Below are 16,551 nucleotides of genomic sequence, written 5' to 3' on the forward strand. Positions count from 1 at the left end.
AACGTGGCAGGTGTTTCAGGAAGCACATATAGCAGTTCATCCAGGGATAGTTTAAAATTCTTTCACATGTATAATATCTCTGAGCCTAACATTTTGGTTGAAATGTGTAGATTTTGTTTCCTTTTTCATCTCTTTCCATAGGAAACATTATCTTCCTAACTTATCTTGAACCTCATTGCTGGGCTGGGAGTAAAGAAAAATTTTGTTTGCTCTGCCAAAAAAATGGCCATTTGACCCTGCATACATCACTGAGTAAGTTTCTCTGTGTCTCAGACTTTGAACCTGTAAAATGAGTTGGTGACAGTGGGGGAAGGGGGTTGGATGAGATGATTTCTCCATGGCCTCAAATACCACTTCTGTGCTTAGAATTTACACATATGGATCCTCAGCCCAGTTTTTGAAGCATAGATGGACATCTTCGATCAAATATTCCACAAACACCTCAAGACTGGCAGGCAAAACAGCCAAGCATCTTTCCTGTTGTCCTCTGTGATTGTGAATAATTCCACCAGTTACCCAGAAAGATACTTAGACTTCATCCACAGTGTTACAACTACATCAACTATCGCATATCAGTCTGTGTGATTTTGCCCTAAATTTCTCCTCACTCACAGCTCCTGTGTTAGATTGGTGGTGATGAACTTAGAGCGGGATCATTGTTTAATAAAGACAATATTTCATAATACTTCTTGATATATTTCCTCTTTGAAATAGCTACAACTTTTTGTGGTTAAAAGATCATGAGATTGGGCTTCCCTGGTGGCGCAGTGGTTGGGAATCTGCCTGCCAATGCAGGGGACACGGGTTCGAGCCCTGGTCTGGGAAGATCCCACATGCCGTGGAGCAACTGGGCCCGTGAGCCACAATTACTGAGCCTGCGCGTTTGGAGCCTGTGCTCTGCAACAAGAGAGGCCGTGATAGTGAGAGGCCCCGCGCACTGCAATGAAGAGTGGCCCCCACTTGCCACAACTAGAGAAAGCCCTCGCACAGACACGAAGACCCAACACAGCCATAAATAAATAAAAAAAAAAAAAAAAAAAAGATCATGAGATTGAAATAAGATGTTAGAGGGAGATAACATAAGGAAACAGTGACGAGAAAAGAGGGCATAGAAAGCTCTCTTCTGCCTTGGGTGCCAGCCAGGGAAAGGGGAACTGAATGGCTTCAGAGGAGCATTATTCTCCACTCATAATGACATAGCCTAGGGAAGTTTCAAAATTGCATTTAGCAAGACATCAGTGAATTCCGATGCATGGGAAGTAGTTTACATGTGACTAAAGAAGATATCTAGATGGAGTTAAGTGGACTCCCAAACAAATGGAGGACTGGGATTGAGATGAGAAGGACAGAGGGGCAGGGACTTGGATCTAGAACTAGAAGCTATGGCACAGATGTCAACATTAAGTAGAATGTAAACACAATCAGGCAGGGATTTCTGCCTCTTTTGCTTTTTACTGTATATTTCCAGAACCTAGAACACTGCCTGGTATATATTAGGTACCCCTAAGTGTTTATTGATTAAATAGGTATGACGAGATACCTAAAACAGCACCAAGATACCTAGACACCACCAATTGCACTTCTGTAGACATCATTACAGGATATCCAGAGGCCAGATAGGGTGAGGGGCATCTCTGGGAGATAGAAGAGGCATCTGATATCAACACATGGGCCTGGAGGTGAGGCCAGGTTGGTATGTCAATTGCCCATTCCCACCTCAAAACTTAGTTCCTAAGTTAAGGGCAGGAGAAAAGGAAACAAATTCTGAGTTCCTTTGTGATTAAACTGATAAAAGAGATTTTAAAACTATAGCAGAGCATAAATTGTCCTACAATGACTAATTTAATTCCTTTTATTTCTTGAGAGAACATGAAGTCAGTTACAGAAAAGGGAGTTGTAAGTTATGTCTTGGACCTCACTGCGATTCCTATCATCTCCTGACTTCTCTCTGCTGCTGGTTTTGTTCTTTTGTAAAACCTCTTTAATGGCTCACATTTCATGGGAGAAAGTCGAGTTCAGAACCCAAACGACTTCACTATGTATTCAATCTTACCTCTTGTCCTTGTCTATCTCTTTTGCATTCTCTATTTCAAGGCCACAACATTAGGTATTCACCCTAGGGGAGAGTGACTACAAGTAGCTGGTCCAGTTAGGGGCACACTTTTCTGATTCACATTATTATGGGCTAGTGATAGCCAGCTCTCCATTGCCATCACCTACACACCAACTATCTCTCTCTTTTTCTCTCTCTCTCTCCCCCTCCCTCCCCACTCCCCCTCTCTTTCTCTCCACACACACAAAGCAAATCCCAAGTCATGTGGAGCTATTCATAGTTTCACCAAGTCCACAAGCCTTTAGTTATACTAGTTCTCTATCCACCCATCACCTCTTCACTCCTCCCTTCTACTTCAATGAACACATATACATTTTAAAAATTCCAACTAATGTGGAATTTTAGTACTTCCTCTCTGAATCTCTCCCTTTCCTGTGCCTGGTGGCAAAATTAAGTATTATTTGTTGTACAAATACGTAGCACTGTAATGTTATTTGGAGCCATGGATCGTGTCTCACTCATCTTTGTATCTCTAGGACCTAGTACGATCTCTGGTCCATAATAAGATGAAATAACGGTTCTTCAATGAATGTTCTATGCAGTTTCTTCCAGCTCTAATGAGCTGAGATTAAAAGAGTAATGGATTTTACAACTAGAAACACAATTGGATTGAGTTCCTAAAGCAACATCTTAGACCTCAGATTTTACCTAATGTTGATGAGATTTCTCTCAGGATTTTCTAGGCCTGAGGTAAATAAAATTAGTTCCAATGCTAAGATGTGATACAGTGGACAGCACATGACTAGATCTGAGTTTTGACTCTCATCTTGGCTGCAACTTAGCTATGCAACTCTGGGAAAGTCACTGGATATTTTTGTCTTCAATTTCTTCTTTCATTTAAGGAAAAATAATATCTATCTTCAAGTGATGGTTTTAAGTTAAAAAATGTGCTAATGTATGTGGCAGCTCTTTGGAGATTGTAAAGCAATATTTTTTCTCAGGATAATGCATTTGGGGAAGTTACTTGTCCCCTTTTTACTCCTCCTTAAAATCAGAAGCAGGAAAACAAATCCTAGAATAGAAATTGAAGAGTATTGATTGGGAGAATAAAATAAGAAACATTTTTATAATAACTAGTGCTGCAATCACTAAGATTGGCTCTCATTTCATAATGAAATGTGATTCTGTGAAATAGTAGTTAGCTAAATGTCAAATGAAGGTTATTCCATTAAAATGCTCTTCTAGTTTAATCAAGCAAAGATAAGCTCAAGCCTTTACAGAGTACAGCTATTAGTGTTTTTTGTGTTTATGCAATTTTCTTTGGCTGGAAGAGTTTCCACTATTCTTTATTCAGCCTTCCTATAGTAAAACAACTTGGCTGGAAATCTCTGTGTTAAGGAAATTTACACATTTCAACATATAATACATATCAAAGTAACTATAGTGCAATATGTGTGTGTTTGTGTATGTGTTTGTGTGTAATTCTAATCTGTTATTTCAAAATGGGACCACGTATTAAGGAATAAAAACATATACAGTGTTTTGTCTTGATACTGAGCTTGGTGAAATACAATATGTTCTACTTTAAGAAAAACTAGCTTTAAAATCAGATAGCTGAATACTTGTCTTAGGTACTACACTTAAATGAGTTTGGGCAAATAATTTAAACTTTTTGAGTCTCAGTTTGCCTCTCTATGAAATTAAAGTTATAATGTCTCAACCTTGTTATCGCTTACTTGTAAGGTGAAAAATAATTAGATAAGTAAAAAAAAATAAATTGAAATGTACAGTAATAGATGAAATAAAGGGTGTTATTATGAAGCCCAGACCATAGCCTTTGGGGCATACATAGCACTGGGCTCATACTGTGTCTCTACCAAGTATTAACTGGATGACCTTAGGCTGGTTACTTAGAACATTCAGTCTTCTGTAACCCCATCTATTAAATAGTGGGAAAGAGATTGGTCTTACAAAGTTGTGAGGAATCCATGGTGACATTTGTAAAAGACCTCACATATGATGGACATTAACATATTAGCAATCCCAGGACTCTCCCCTTCAAAAGTGCCTGAGTCCAAACAAACTAAGCTTTGAAATTTTTCTGGAAGAACTAGTGGAACACATTCTTACTTGTAGTGCCCATAACTTGTTTCTGATCATAGCTGTGGCAGTTCTTTTGATTTTTTGTTTTTTACAAAACAAGGTACCTGTGCTAGAACCTGGATAAATTGAGGACCATCTCTCCCACTCATTCTACCTTCTTTGGTCACATTGACTTGACAAATGAGTAAGTGGAGATGAGTCAAAGGCTCTCTTAAAGTCCCACACTAGTGTACTTTCCCATCTCATACTTTTATGAAAAATGAAGAAAAGGTTACTTTATTATTTCTTATTATTTTATTCTGTTTTATTTTGGAAGAATTTAGGACCTAGAAGAATCTAATAAAATAATGGACACAACGGAAAACATATTCATTGCTAATCCATCGCATCTTAGCTTTGTACTCCTTGTTGACAAGTACAGAGCAATGGCTTCACCAGCCGTGTAATGATAAATATCTTCATAAGGGTCCATTTCCTTTGTCTTTTTAGTGCATAAATGGAAAAACTGTCTTCTGTCAACTCAGTGGAGTTAGTTCCATTTCTACCATATCTCTTTGTATTTTTTCTTGTTCTTTTTGCTCCTTTAAAGCTTCTATTTCTTGAATGTTTCATAATATATACATAAATGCATATATAATATATCTATATATATGCATATGTATATATGTATACACATACATGAAATACATATGTATATATACAAAATGTGTGTATATGCACATATATACACATCTGGATAGTTGCATCTATATGTACCTATATATCCTAAGAACCAGTGTTCAGTATAATTCAGTATAACTCTCTTTTCAGTATAATTCAGAGCCTCACACACAATTCTAGAATTTTAGAATTGGCAGGTGGCATTATTGGTAGCTGGCATTATTTTTTCTTTCATAAATAATCCTTTTCAGAATTTCCTCTAAAATAACCCACCAGTACATGTGAGTTATTTCTAACCACCATGGCAAATGACTTTGTTAATGGCAAGCCATGGAATTTCCTTCTGAATTTCTCCTTATTTGGATAAGTATAATATGTTGGATCCAAACTATCCATAGAAGGATGCAAGATGGACCTAGACATTTCCTGAGCTGGACAGACACATAGAGGGTCTCTGTTTAACTTCACTTCAGAGTTCAGAGGGAGAAATAGGGGCATTGGACACTCTCAGGGGTGTAGCCAAGGTACAATGTGCTTAATACCAGAGTCCAATCCAGTGTTGCCAACAACAATCACTTTTTCCTTTTAAAGCTTTTTGTGTAATTTTATTCATGGTAGAAATTAAGAATATTTTCTACAATGAAAATATTTGCAGCCAATATGGATATTGTAATCAATTCTTGTCCTAAATGTCATAAAACACAAGCTTTAGAAGAAAGATTAGCTTATGAATTATGTGAGCCTGTGACCATCTATTCATCCATCAAACCAGCCATCCAATAACACTGATCATTTACCTTGAGTACAGATCTATGCCAGGCTTGAGAATGAACATATTGATGAAGACGTAATCCATGCTCTGAAAGTGTTTACAGCTTCCTGGAGGCTAAAATACAATGGAAGAACAGGCTATCACTGAGGGTAATGTACAGTAACTGTCTTGAGAGAGGTGTGGTAAATTGCCATTGGAGTATGAAGAAGGAAATGGCACTTCTAGCTGGGGCTCCATCTGAAGTGGGCAGGATGCCTTGAATCCAAAAGTAAATGAGGAAGATAGTTAATTCTGAGAACAAACTGGATAATCATACAGAGATAGGGAAAACATTGAAGAGTGAGGAATGTTGGAAGGTTTCATGCATGAAGGAGGTAGTGAGAGATAAATCTAGAGAACTGTATGGAATTTGATCTTGAGGGGTATTGAATGTCAGAGCATAACGTTTGATTATGATGTATTGAGGGGGTCATGTTTCATGCTTAGTGGCTTGGGGAGGAAAATGAGTCCACGAAAACCAATCTCCAGAGGGGAAAAGTGTCATTTTATGAGATAAGAGAGTCGGAATTTTAAATAAAACGTGGCAAACAAAGACTTTGTATAAGATTGGTATGATGAAAACACACACATACACAGACATTGGAGTAAGTGACTAGAATGTGACATTTGAGAATAAAGTTAATTAGAGTAATTGTGGTGGAAGCCAGGTTGGATTCAGTCAGGTTGTAAGAAATAGACTAAATGTTGTAGATGCAGATGTCTTGATAAACATTTTGAGAAATTTTTCAGTGTCTACCATGGTGCCTACCACATTGCAAGCACTCAGTCAACATTTGTGGAATAAATCAGTGAAAGATACATAAACCTTGATAAACCACACATTTTCTCTCAGTGGAATTAGCTATAGCTGCACTTACCACATACGTAGAACCAGCCATCTGGTTCCTCAAGGAAAATACAAATCTGCATGTCTGACAATTTGAAAGTGTATATCTAAGTTTGAAAATATTTACAGGAATTATAGAAATTTAATATGGTGAGGATTAAAGAGTCAGACTACCTGAGTTTTAATATTCCCTCTAATGTAAGCAAGTCCTTTAGCCTCTCTGTGCCTCAGTTTCCTCCATAGAATGGAGGTAATAAAGCTGGTAGTTCTTAGTTGTGTAATGAGAAATAGGCATTAATATGTGTAAAATGCTTAGAAGAGGTTCTGATACATGGCACTCATGGTATTACTCTTTGGTCATTATCATTATTGTTATTTTAAGAATGTACTTTTTAGAATTTAAATGGCCCCTTGAATTCCACTTCAAAATGTACAGGCTATGTTCATATACAATATCTTAATTTATTCCTTCATCCCAATTTCATTCCTTCCATGCAGTTAGTGAGGAAACTTAGGATCTGTCAGTTTAATTGACCTGCCTAAGGTGGAATTGAGTCTCGAAACTAGATCTTTTAGTGATGGCCATTAATTCCTAAAATGTCATTGTCTACCAGGCATTGTTTTAAGAACTTGGCCAAAATAATCTCATTTAACCATTATTAAGCAAGAGTAGGAATCAGAGGATCAGAGAGGTTCAACGCCTTACTTAAAGCTACATAGCTAGTAAGCTGCTAGCCACATAGCTAGTAAGTCATGAGGGGGAATTTAAATCAGGTCCTATGTCTTCAAAGCCTGTACTCTTAGTTATCAAACCAGAAGTGTCCTAATGTGAAACGAGAAGAAGAGAGGGATCACTTGGTCAAGGGGAAGAAAGGCATCTCTAAGTATGTTCAGTGGACTAAGTCTTCTCAGCCTCCCTAGGATCTCGGTTCAGCATCCCTGCTGGGCACAGATGCTTTTCTGAGTTCTGGCATGCTGGAGCTAAGCTTTTCCTCCACCTTCACTTCTGAGGCCCATCTCTTTGACTCCCCTGGCCCAGCTCTGCCTGGGCTCTGAGTAAACAACCGCAGCCATAAACCTTTCAAGTAGGTGCAGAGAAGAGCTGTTTTTCATCAGGTCATTGAGGCAGCCTGGGCTTCCAACTTCCCATCAAAGCCTCATAAACTCTTTTACGAGGCCCATAAAATGCTGCCTACTCCTGTTAGGGGAGAGGAGAATAACCATCAGAACCAAATCATGCTGGTTTCAATTGCTTCATTTCCATATATAAGACTCCTTGGAAAACCAAAGTCAGGCCACAGTCAGATAATAAAGTGGTCCTTGTGTTCCTGTGGTGTTCCTTTACCAGGCCTCCCAGGCCCTGGGATGCATAGAAGTGTTTGATTACCATGGAGAGCAATTCTGAGTGGTAGAGTCATCAGCAAGTATTGCAGGGAATCATGTCTCCCATTCAGAGCTGGAGAAGTGTTGGCTGCCGTGTAGGTTCTGCTTTCTCTGCATGCACATTCTGAGAGAATGCTTCCTGAAAATATCTCATGGCTTTTCCACTGCAGTTGGACATAGAATCTGCCCCTATTTATATCTATGTTCCTGGCATGGATTGCGGTTGCCCAAAAGAAAAAATAACCACCTTGTCAATTAGGTTCATGGAGCTGCCCAGCTTCCAAGGTTTTCTTATCCACCTGCCCACATAATGCTTCATCTTCTCTGCTTTGTCACAGAGAAACAGGCAATTCTGAAGTCAGGAATGGGAATATAGTCAGAAGACAATTTGCAGGTAATCCACTTCTCTAGTTAGTAGGTGTTTCATCCCACTACTGTAAGCTCCCTCAGGGATAGGTGCTACTTCTATGTTTTATTGACAAGTGTCTACTCTTGTGCCTGGTATATATACAGAGAGAGTGCAAAACTGTTCAATAAATGAATCATGATTATAACATGTATCAGTCAGCATATGCTAAATTATGCTGTGGTAACAAACACAGCGCTGAAGATTTATGTATCATTCTTGCTGTAAGCCCATCTCAAATCAGTTGTTCCACGCCATCTTTACTCTGAAATCCAAACTAATGGAGCAGTTTTTACTTGGAATATTCTTAGTCTCTTGGCAGAGGAAAAAGAGGACAGTGGTGTGAACCATATGCCGGCTTAAAAGTTTCTGCATGAGAGAGAGTCACCTCACTTCCATTCACATTTCACTGGCCAATTCAAATGAAGACCAGGTCTGATTTCAAGGGGCTGGAAAATTAAAATTCTCTCCCACACGATCCCTTCCCTTATGTTTTGTCAGAGTTTAATATTTACTTGCAGTGTTGCCCCTAAAATATAATTTAAGGAATGCAATATTTCATTGTAATTTTAAACAGCCAAAACTAACCTGAAACCTTGAACAGTAGATATATGTTTTGTGCTCAGCACCCCAATCTTATATGTCTACTGTCCTGGCTAAGAAGAATTGGTGCTCAGAACTGTGATGCCACGAACACTGGAATGATAGTCAATCATTAAAGACAACTTCTGTTATTGCCATCAGCTAATAGTTACTAAAGCAAAGCAAAAACTTGGTATATCTTAGGAAGATCTTCAACAAAAAAGTAATTGAAATAAACATAAAAAGGTTTTCTGTTGAAGCCATTTTTTCAGTTCCTACAGGAATATAGGGAGGCATATGAACATCACATTCAGGAATGGTTTTATTCTATTTCTTATATTATTCTATGCAAGAAACCATTCCTCTAAGTAAATGACCTGCAGTAAGATTATAACTGAGGTTGAAAGAGTTGGCTAATAGACTAGAAAGGGAAAAATAAAAATGAAATAAAAAATGAAGTCCTTAGCAATAAAGTTAAAAAGGCATTCTGAGAGGGACTGTACCTCAAATCAATATTAAAGATTGAAGAGGAAAGAGAGAGATTAACATTGACTGATTTAATGTCTGCAAAACATTGTACTGCATGCTTTTTATATATGGGATTTTATAATAAATGACAGTGCAGAAGTTACCACCTGTGAGAAATCTCTTCCTTTACCCTTCAAAATTAGCTAATGATTAAATATAGTAACAGCTAGTATGTGTTGGACACTTAATATGTGCTAGATCAGTGGTTCTCAATCACCTGTGTGATTTTGCTCCCAGGAGACATTTGGCAATGTTTGCAGACATTTATCGTTAACACATCAGGTGAGGGAGGATGGAAAGTGTTGTGTTAGTGGATTGAGGCCAGGGCTGCTATAAACATGCTGCAATACACAGGACAGTCTCCAGTACAAAGAGTTATCTGGCCCACAGTGCCAGCCCACAGTGATAACTAATTTAATCCTCACAATAGTTTTATAAATATATAGCATTGTGATTTACCTTTTACAGATGAGAAAATGAAAGCAAATATTATTAAGTAACTAACTTACTCAAGATAATATATCTAGTGAGAGTTGGGGCCTGTGTTTGAAGACAGTCAGGCTCCAGCCTACAAATTCTTAACCACTATCCCCTGAGTCTTCCCACTGTCATGTAAGTCTGTGAGAGTAAGAATTCTGTATATGCACTACTGTTTCCCATCAAACCCTTAGTACAATGCCTATAATAGTGTTTGTAAAGCAGTTGTTCAGTGAAGGAATGAAATAAGGTGTCCACCATCACAGTTTACCAGGAAGGTTCTAGTTAGTTAAGAAAGTTGTTCCCAATTTTCAGTCTTAAAGAATTTTTTATATAGTATTCTTCTATAGATTGTATTCTTAGGAGCTGGGGAAATTCTAGTGAAAAGCATGAGGCTTACATTTCAGTTAGTCTGTGTATGCTAGATAAACAGATTGTTTTCCTCAAATTTTAATAATGAGAAAAGCTTAAGGACATCCCCATCCCCAAATCCAGTTATCCCAGATTAGGAACCACTGAATGATGACAGTACATACTCTACTGGTTTGATAGCCACACGGAAAAAAAGAAAACAAAAGAAAACAAAACACCTTTTCATTCCCCAGAACTGGAGTTGAACACTCCATTCCACAGGCCAAATCAGGCCCACTCAAGGTTTTGATAAATAAAGTTTTACTGGAACACAGTCATGCTCATTTGTTTCTGTATTGTCTATGGTTGTTTTCACACAAGATCAGAGTTGAGTAGTTGTGATGGAGACCATGTGGCCTGCAAAGCCTAAATATTTACTATCTGGGTATTCTCAGAAAACATCTGCCAACCTCTGCCACAGAACAAAGCTGCCAATACTTGAAAAATAATATTTTTTGTCAATTACACGGTAGAGTATTATTTTTCTTCCAGTAGTATTATCCAGACCTATTCTCCTGGCTTTGGAAAGTACAAACAACCTGGTGGTTGGGCTCTTGTTTTTGTAGAGATTATCTGAATGACTGTGGCTGTGGCCTGATAAATCCATACACCTGCTTTACCGAGTAAGTAGAAGGATTTTTGGAAGCACAGTAATATGGCTATATACTTTTATCCATAAATGAAAATGCTTAGAAAATTCTAGGAGGTTTAATTTCTGCCAGAGTTCCCATGATAAATAAACCAATATATTTTTAAAGCAGCATGCCAACAAATCTAAAAGAGATCTATAATTAGTTGTTACTGTATATGGATTTCAGCACAAATTAGATGAAATACATCAAGGTGACCAGATTTCCTTGCTAGTGTTTTGTCTCCAAAGCACATATTTTTATTCATAAGTTTTTAGACATCATTTAAAACTTTTCACACTATTTAGATTCTCTTAGTGAATAATTTTTAAAATATAAATCTTATGACTTTGACATCATGGCTTTTTCTATAATATTGAATATGGAAAACTAATGGACATAGAGGCCACTTTTATAACCTTATATTGAAGTACAACATATGTACAGAAAAATGCACATATGTCCAGTTCAATGTATTTTCACAAATTAAGCACATCTGTCTAAACAGCACTTAGATCAAGGAATAGAGAATTACCAGCAGCCCTCTCATGCCCATTTTGAGTTAAAACCCACCACAAGGGTAACCCTTACCCTTACCCTTCTAACACGATGCATTAGTTTTGCCTGCTTTTATTTACTTTTTTGTGTCTTTTACTCAACCTGATGTCTGTGAGATTCATTCATGTTTTTGCATATAATAGTGATTTGTTCATTCTCATGACTGTAAAGTATTCTATTGCATGAATACATAATTTTTTATTTATTCTACTGTTGAAGGGCATTTGTGTAGTTTCCAGATTGAGGATATTACAAATAGTTACAATAAGCATTCTATTACATGCATTTTGTTGAATATATATATATATATATATATATATATATATATACACACACACACACATTTTCTCATTCTTTTTGCACAGTGGAATCATTATATATATATATATATTTGTTAAGCCTATGTAAAAGGAATTATTGTCTTTTAATGTATTATTTCTTGCTTAGAATAAAAGAGACTAATTCATTTGGAATTGTTCTTGATAACACTGTCATAGAATCATTAAATCTCATCTTAGAACTTCAGAGGTCATCTCCAGGTCATCTCCAGGATTAATTTGATGGATGTGTCACTTCTCTAATATTCTCAACAAATTGGCAACCAGCTTCAGTTTATTTACCTCCATGTTAAAGAAACTCACTTTCTGAAGAGGAAGCTACTTCAATTTTCCCAAAGCTCAAATAAACTGAAATACAGCTTAGTAACTTTTTGATTCTAGTTCTACTCTCAAAAGTCCTGTAGATTTCCATTTAATTTCTCTTCTGCTTGGTGAACTTGATATTGAGAGACGTTAATTGTGCTTTTGAAAAAAAAACATTTTTCCTCTTTTTTGTATTAGTAATTGTTTCTAGATTCTTCACCATCATGTAAACATTACATTGACATAACCTAGTCTGTCACCATCTCTTTTAATTATTGATGTTCATTTAAAAGAGAGAGAAAGGGAGAGAGACTGGAAAACAGATGCAATAATCATCAACAAATATTATTTCTGGATGTTAGGTCAACAGATAATTTAAATATTTTTTGGCTTATATTTTCCTAGGAGTTCTAGATTGAACTTAGAAACTTTTAGGAAAATTTTAAAAAGCCATTAAACAATACAGTATCCAAAACTGAGGAAAATTCCCTAGAGAATCACTAATCCAGTGAAGAATAGAATGCAACTATTTTCTTTCTTATACCCAACCTGAATTTTTTTTATAAACACGGGTTATGTTAGTTATTTTTGGCAAATGCGTGTAATTATCGTATCATATGTGAGACATAGTCAATGAAAGTCTTGTGATAACTTTCGCTTTTTCATTCAACATTGTTTATTAAACATCCATTGACCAAACAGCATGACTTACTAGAGGCTCTGTTCTTAAGAAGCAAGTAGTTGGTAAGGGAGGTAGATTTGTATATTTCCCAGTATAAAACTATGACCATAGATGCAACATTGGTGACCACAAAGTAGCACATAAAAGGAACACCCAATCCATTTCAGAGCCATACATGGAATACTGAGCCCTGAAGTGAAGATGCTCAAGTTTTCTTAAGAGGAAAACCAGTGAATGAACAACATGCCCGGAAGGGTGGAGTGTGGGTGTGATAGGATCCTGGAAGAGGGTTAGGAAGGTGGGGTGAGTGGAGTTTAGAGAGAAGGCTGAAGGGTCACCCTGAGATTATATACTTAAAGACTTTCTGAAAGGTATCCTGAATTCAATAGGGCATCAGTAAAACATTTAAGCCCAGAAGTGATATGATCAGACTGGGTGCATCCAAAAACTCATTATGGCTCATACCACTCCATTATAAGTCAGTTTTACAAGAGTATATATTTACTCTTAATAATTTCAGTTTAGACAGAAATTTCATCATTGAACACATAGCATTTTTGTAGTCAATATAGAGTTAACTTTAAATGGTCAGAGTGAAAACTAATGAAATTAGTTAGGAATATTTTTTCCTGAACCAGATTTGAAATTTTCATTTTTCCTGGCTCTCTCATAGAGGATAACTTCAGACTTCAAATATTTATTTAATTTTACTGGTGTTGGTGGATTTACTATCTTTGAAAACCAAGTGTGACATAACTTTATTTCATATTAATAATGCTGTCTGAGCTTGATTTCTATGACTCTTGGATACATTTGGAATATAAAGACGATCTTCTGGAAGTGGAACAAGACCTTTGCAGCTGTGCTTGTGTTAAGTGGTTTCAGTCCAAAAATAATCATGCTCTAATATTACCATAGGGCACTGGGCTTTCTTTTGTGCTCAACATTGATTTGGATCTGTAAAATTTAGTATGCCAAGTTTGTCATCAAATTCTTGGAACTTAGGAGAGAGAATGGAGTTTGAGGTTAGTTTGCAGAAACAGAAATTTTTATTAATATTGGAAAATAGCCGCACTGATTGAAGGAAGGGTGGAAAAGCAGTACTGTGTCTCTTTCAGTTTGAAACAACATTCAATCTCTTGCAAAGTACTTTACTCCAAAGAGCTGAAAATGTACAGTGTTGGACTGCCTGACAATTAGCGCTGGAGGGAGGAGGAATAATTGAATAATGTCTTTCCACCAAAAAATGTCAAGCTCTTTGCCTGAGCAGGCTCATTTGCCCACTGCTCTTTGGCAACCATCAAATCCAGCTCTTGAATGTCAGTCAACTTGTCTAGGTGATAAACACAGAACTTGTTCTAGCCAATGGCTCTGCGCCTGCATTTTCACGTTTGGCTTCTTGGCCTGGGTTTCCTCAGCAGGCTGTCACTGGAGTGAGTAAAGGGAGAGATTGCACCGTCACAGAACCTCGTGTTAAAAATTACTTTCCTCTTCGAAACCAGTTCAACCTACCTGTGCGCTGGGTTATTGGTGCTTGAAATAAGAGAACCTTGTATTACCAAGCCCCGCCCTGCAAAACTCCTGCCTGGTTTGCACCTTTGTTTTATTGATTCTGTTATTCCATGTTATGTGTTGAATTGTACATCCCTTCCCTACAAAAAAAAAGGTGTTGAAATCCTGACCCTCAGTACCTCAGTGTTGAAGGTACCTACCCCCACTACCTCAAAATATGACCTTATTGGGAAAATAGGGTTGTGACAGATGTAATCAGTTAAGATGAGGTCATACTGAAGTAGGGTGGGTCCATCATCCAATAGGACTGTATCCTTATGAAAGGGGGAAATTTGGACACAGAGATACACACACAGGGAGAACTCCATGTGGAGAATGGAGTTATGCTATCACAAGCTAAGGAACTACCGCAAGCTAAGAGAGAGGCTTGAAACAGATTCTTCCTTAATGCCTTGAGAGGAATCATGGTCCTGTCAACACCTTGATCTCAGATGTCTAGACTCCAGAACTGCAAGACAACAAGTTTCATTTGTTTAAGCCACTCAGCTTGTGCTACTTTGTTATGTCATCTCTGGCAAATGAATACTCTCTGTTTACTCAAATCTCTCTCTCTCTTTTTTAAACTTTGTGTCATGTGCATACCCACTGAGCTAAAGATAAGCTTGACACCTTTGTATCTTGGTTTAGAAAGCAATCTGGGCTTCCCTAAGGTTGCTCTCTTTGAGCTGTTCTAATATAATTGCTTTATTTAAGTGGATTTGAGACTGACTCATTACCAACCAGCAAAGTGGCAACTGTGCCAGGCTTATTCTAGATGTCCCATGGGAGTCATTGTAACCCCCCCAAAGTCCAGCAGTAGGCCACAGTGGTAGACCCTTCCTCATGCCAGGCAGGACAGACCATGTTAAAAACCTTTAAGCATAGTCCTGACATTACATCCACTGACCAAACTAGTGTCAACATTCATTTTTATTATATAGGTCCTTTAGTCTATCTTTAACTCCGGAAATAAATATGCCAAATTAGAATGTTAGAATTATTTTAAAAGTGGCTTTAAAACTATCAAGGTAATTTAAGATGAGGTTAACTATACTTATATTTAGAAGAAGTCTGGTAACCAGCCCCCAATCTTCCAAAACTCTCTCTGTGGTGTGTTCAGCAGACACATTTGAATATTAACCATGTTGGCACATTGTGTAGAAGATACAAAAGTGAGTGTTTAAATGGAGAGCTTCTCTATACATCTAAATTAAACATTTATTAAGTGAGACTAAATTAAGGGGATTATTCACTCACTCAACAGTGGATTACTTGGAACTCACCTTGTGCTGGGCACTATGCTGTGCCTTGTAGGTCATGGAATGCATAAGATAAAATGGGCCCTGCTCTCAGGAGCTTTCCATTGTAGGAGAGAATCTCTTTTCAGTTCTCAAGGACTGTGTCCTCTGGAAGGGAGATAAGATAAATGCAAAAATAACTATATTAAAATCAGATGTGAATAAAGTGACTTATGTGATAGGCAAATTTCTATGAGCAAATAGAAGTGAAAACAGATGCAGTTATACAATCAAAAAGGAAGTGGGACAAATCACTGAAACATTAGTCCAAACCAAGGATACTAATTGTATCAAATTAAGTTCTTAGGCCCATGTGCTGGCAAACTGTAAAATGTCTGTTCTGCTACTATTCTACTACTCCTTTCCACCCCTTAATGCCTTTTCCTTTTGCCTCATTCCAAATTTGTAATCTCAGAAACATGCTTTTTATAAAAGATACTTAGTCAATTTATAATGGCACAGACAACAAGCAGAATATTATTAGAAAATTTGAGGTCATTAGCACAAAAATGCAATTATAAGCTTTACTGTACAGTAGAGAAGTGATAAGGTCAGCACAGCAAGGGCATTTCTTTTATTACCAATAGTCAGTGGAAGGGGAAGTGATGCTAACTTACTTGAGAAAATCTGCTCCAGACTGCTATACCAGTATGTGCTATTATAATTAAAATCACTAGTTTTAATTACTGTAAAAGTAGAGTCAGTTTGGAGAAGATATTCTAAAATGGAAAAAAATGTATGTTTTTTTTAGATTTTAATTTCTCTGTGTCAATGTAGATAATTACCACTAATGATTCATCTAACAAGATATAATGAATGGAGGTAAGAACTTAACAGGGATCTTGAAGACCTGGTTTCTAGTTTTGGTTGTGCTACCAACTTTCTGTGTAATTATGGATAAAATGTGTTCTCTCTCTGAGCATTATTTGTA

This window comes from Mesoplodon mirus (assembly GCF_964341445.2).
Source record: "Mesoplodon mirus genome assembly, chromosome: 2".
Lineage (NCBI taxonomy): Eukaryota > Metazoa > Chordata > Mammalia > Artiodactyla > Ziphiidae > Mesoplodon > Mesoplodon mirus.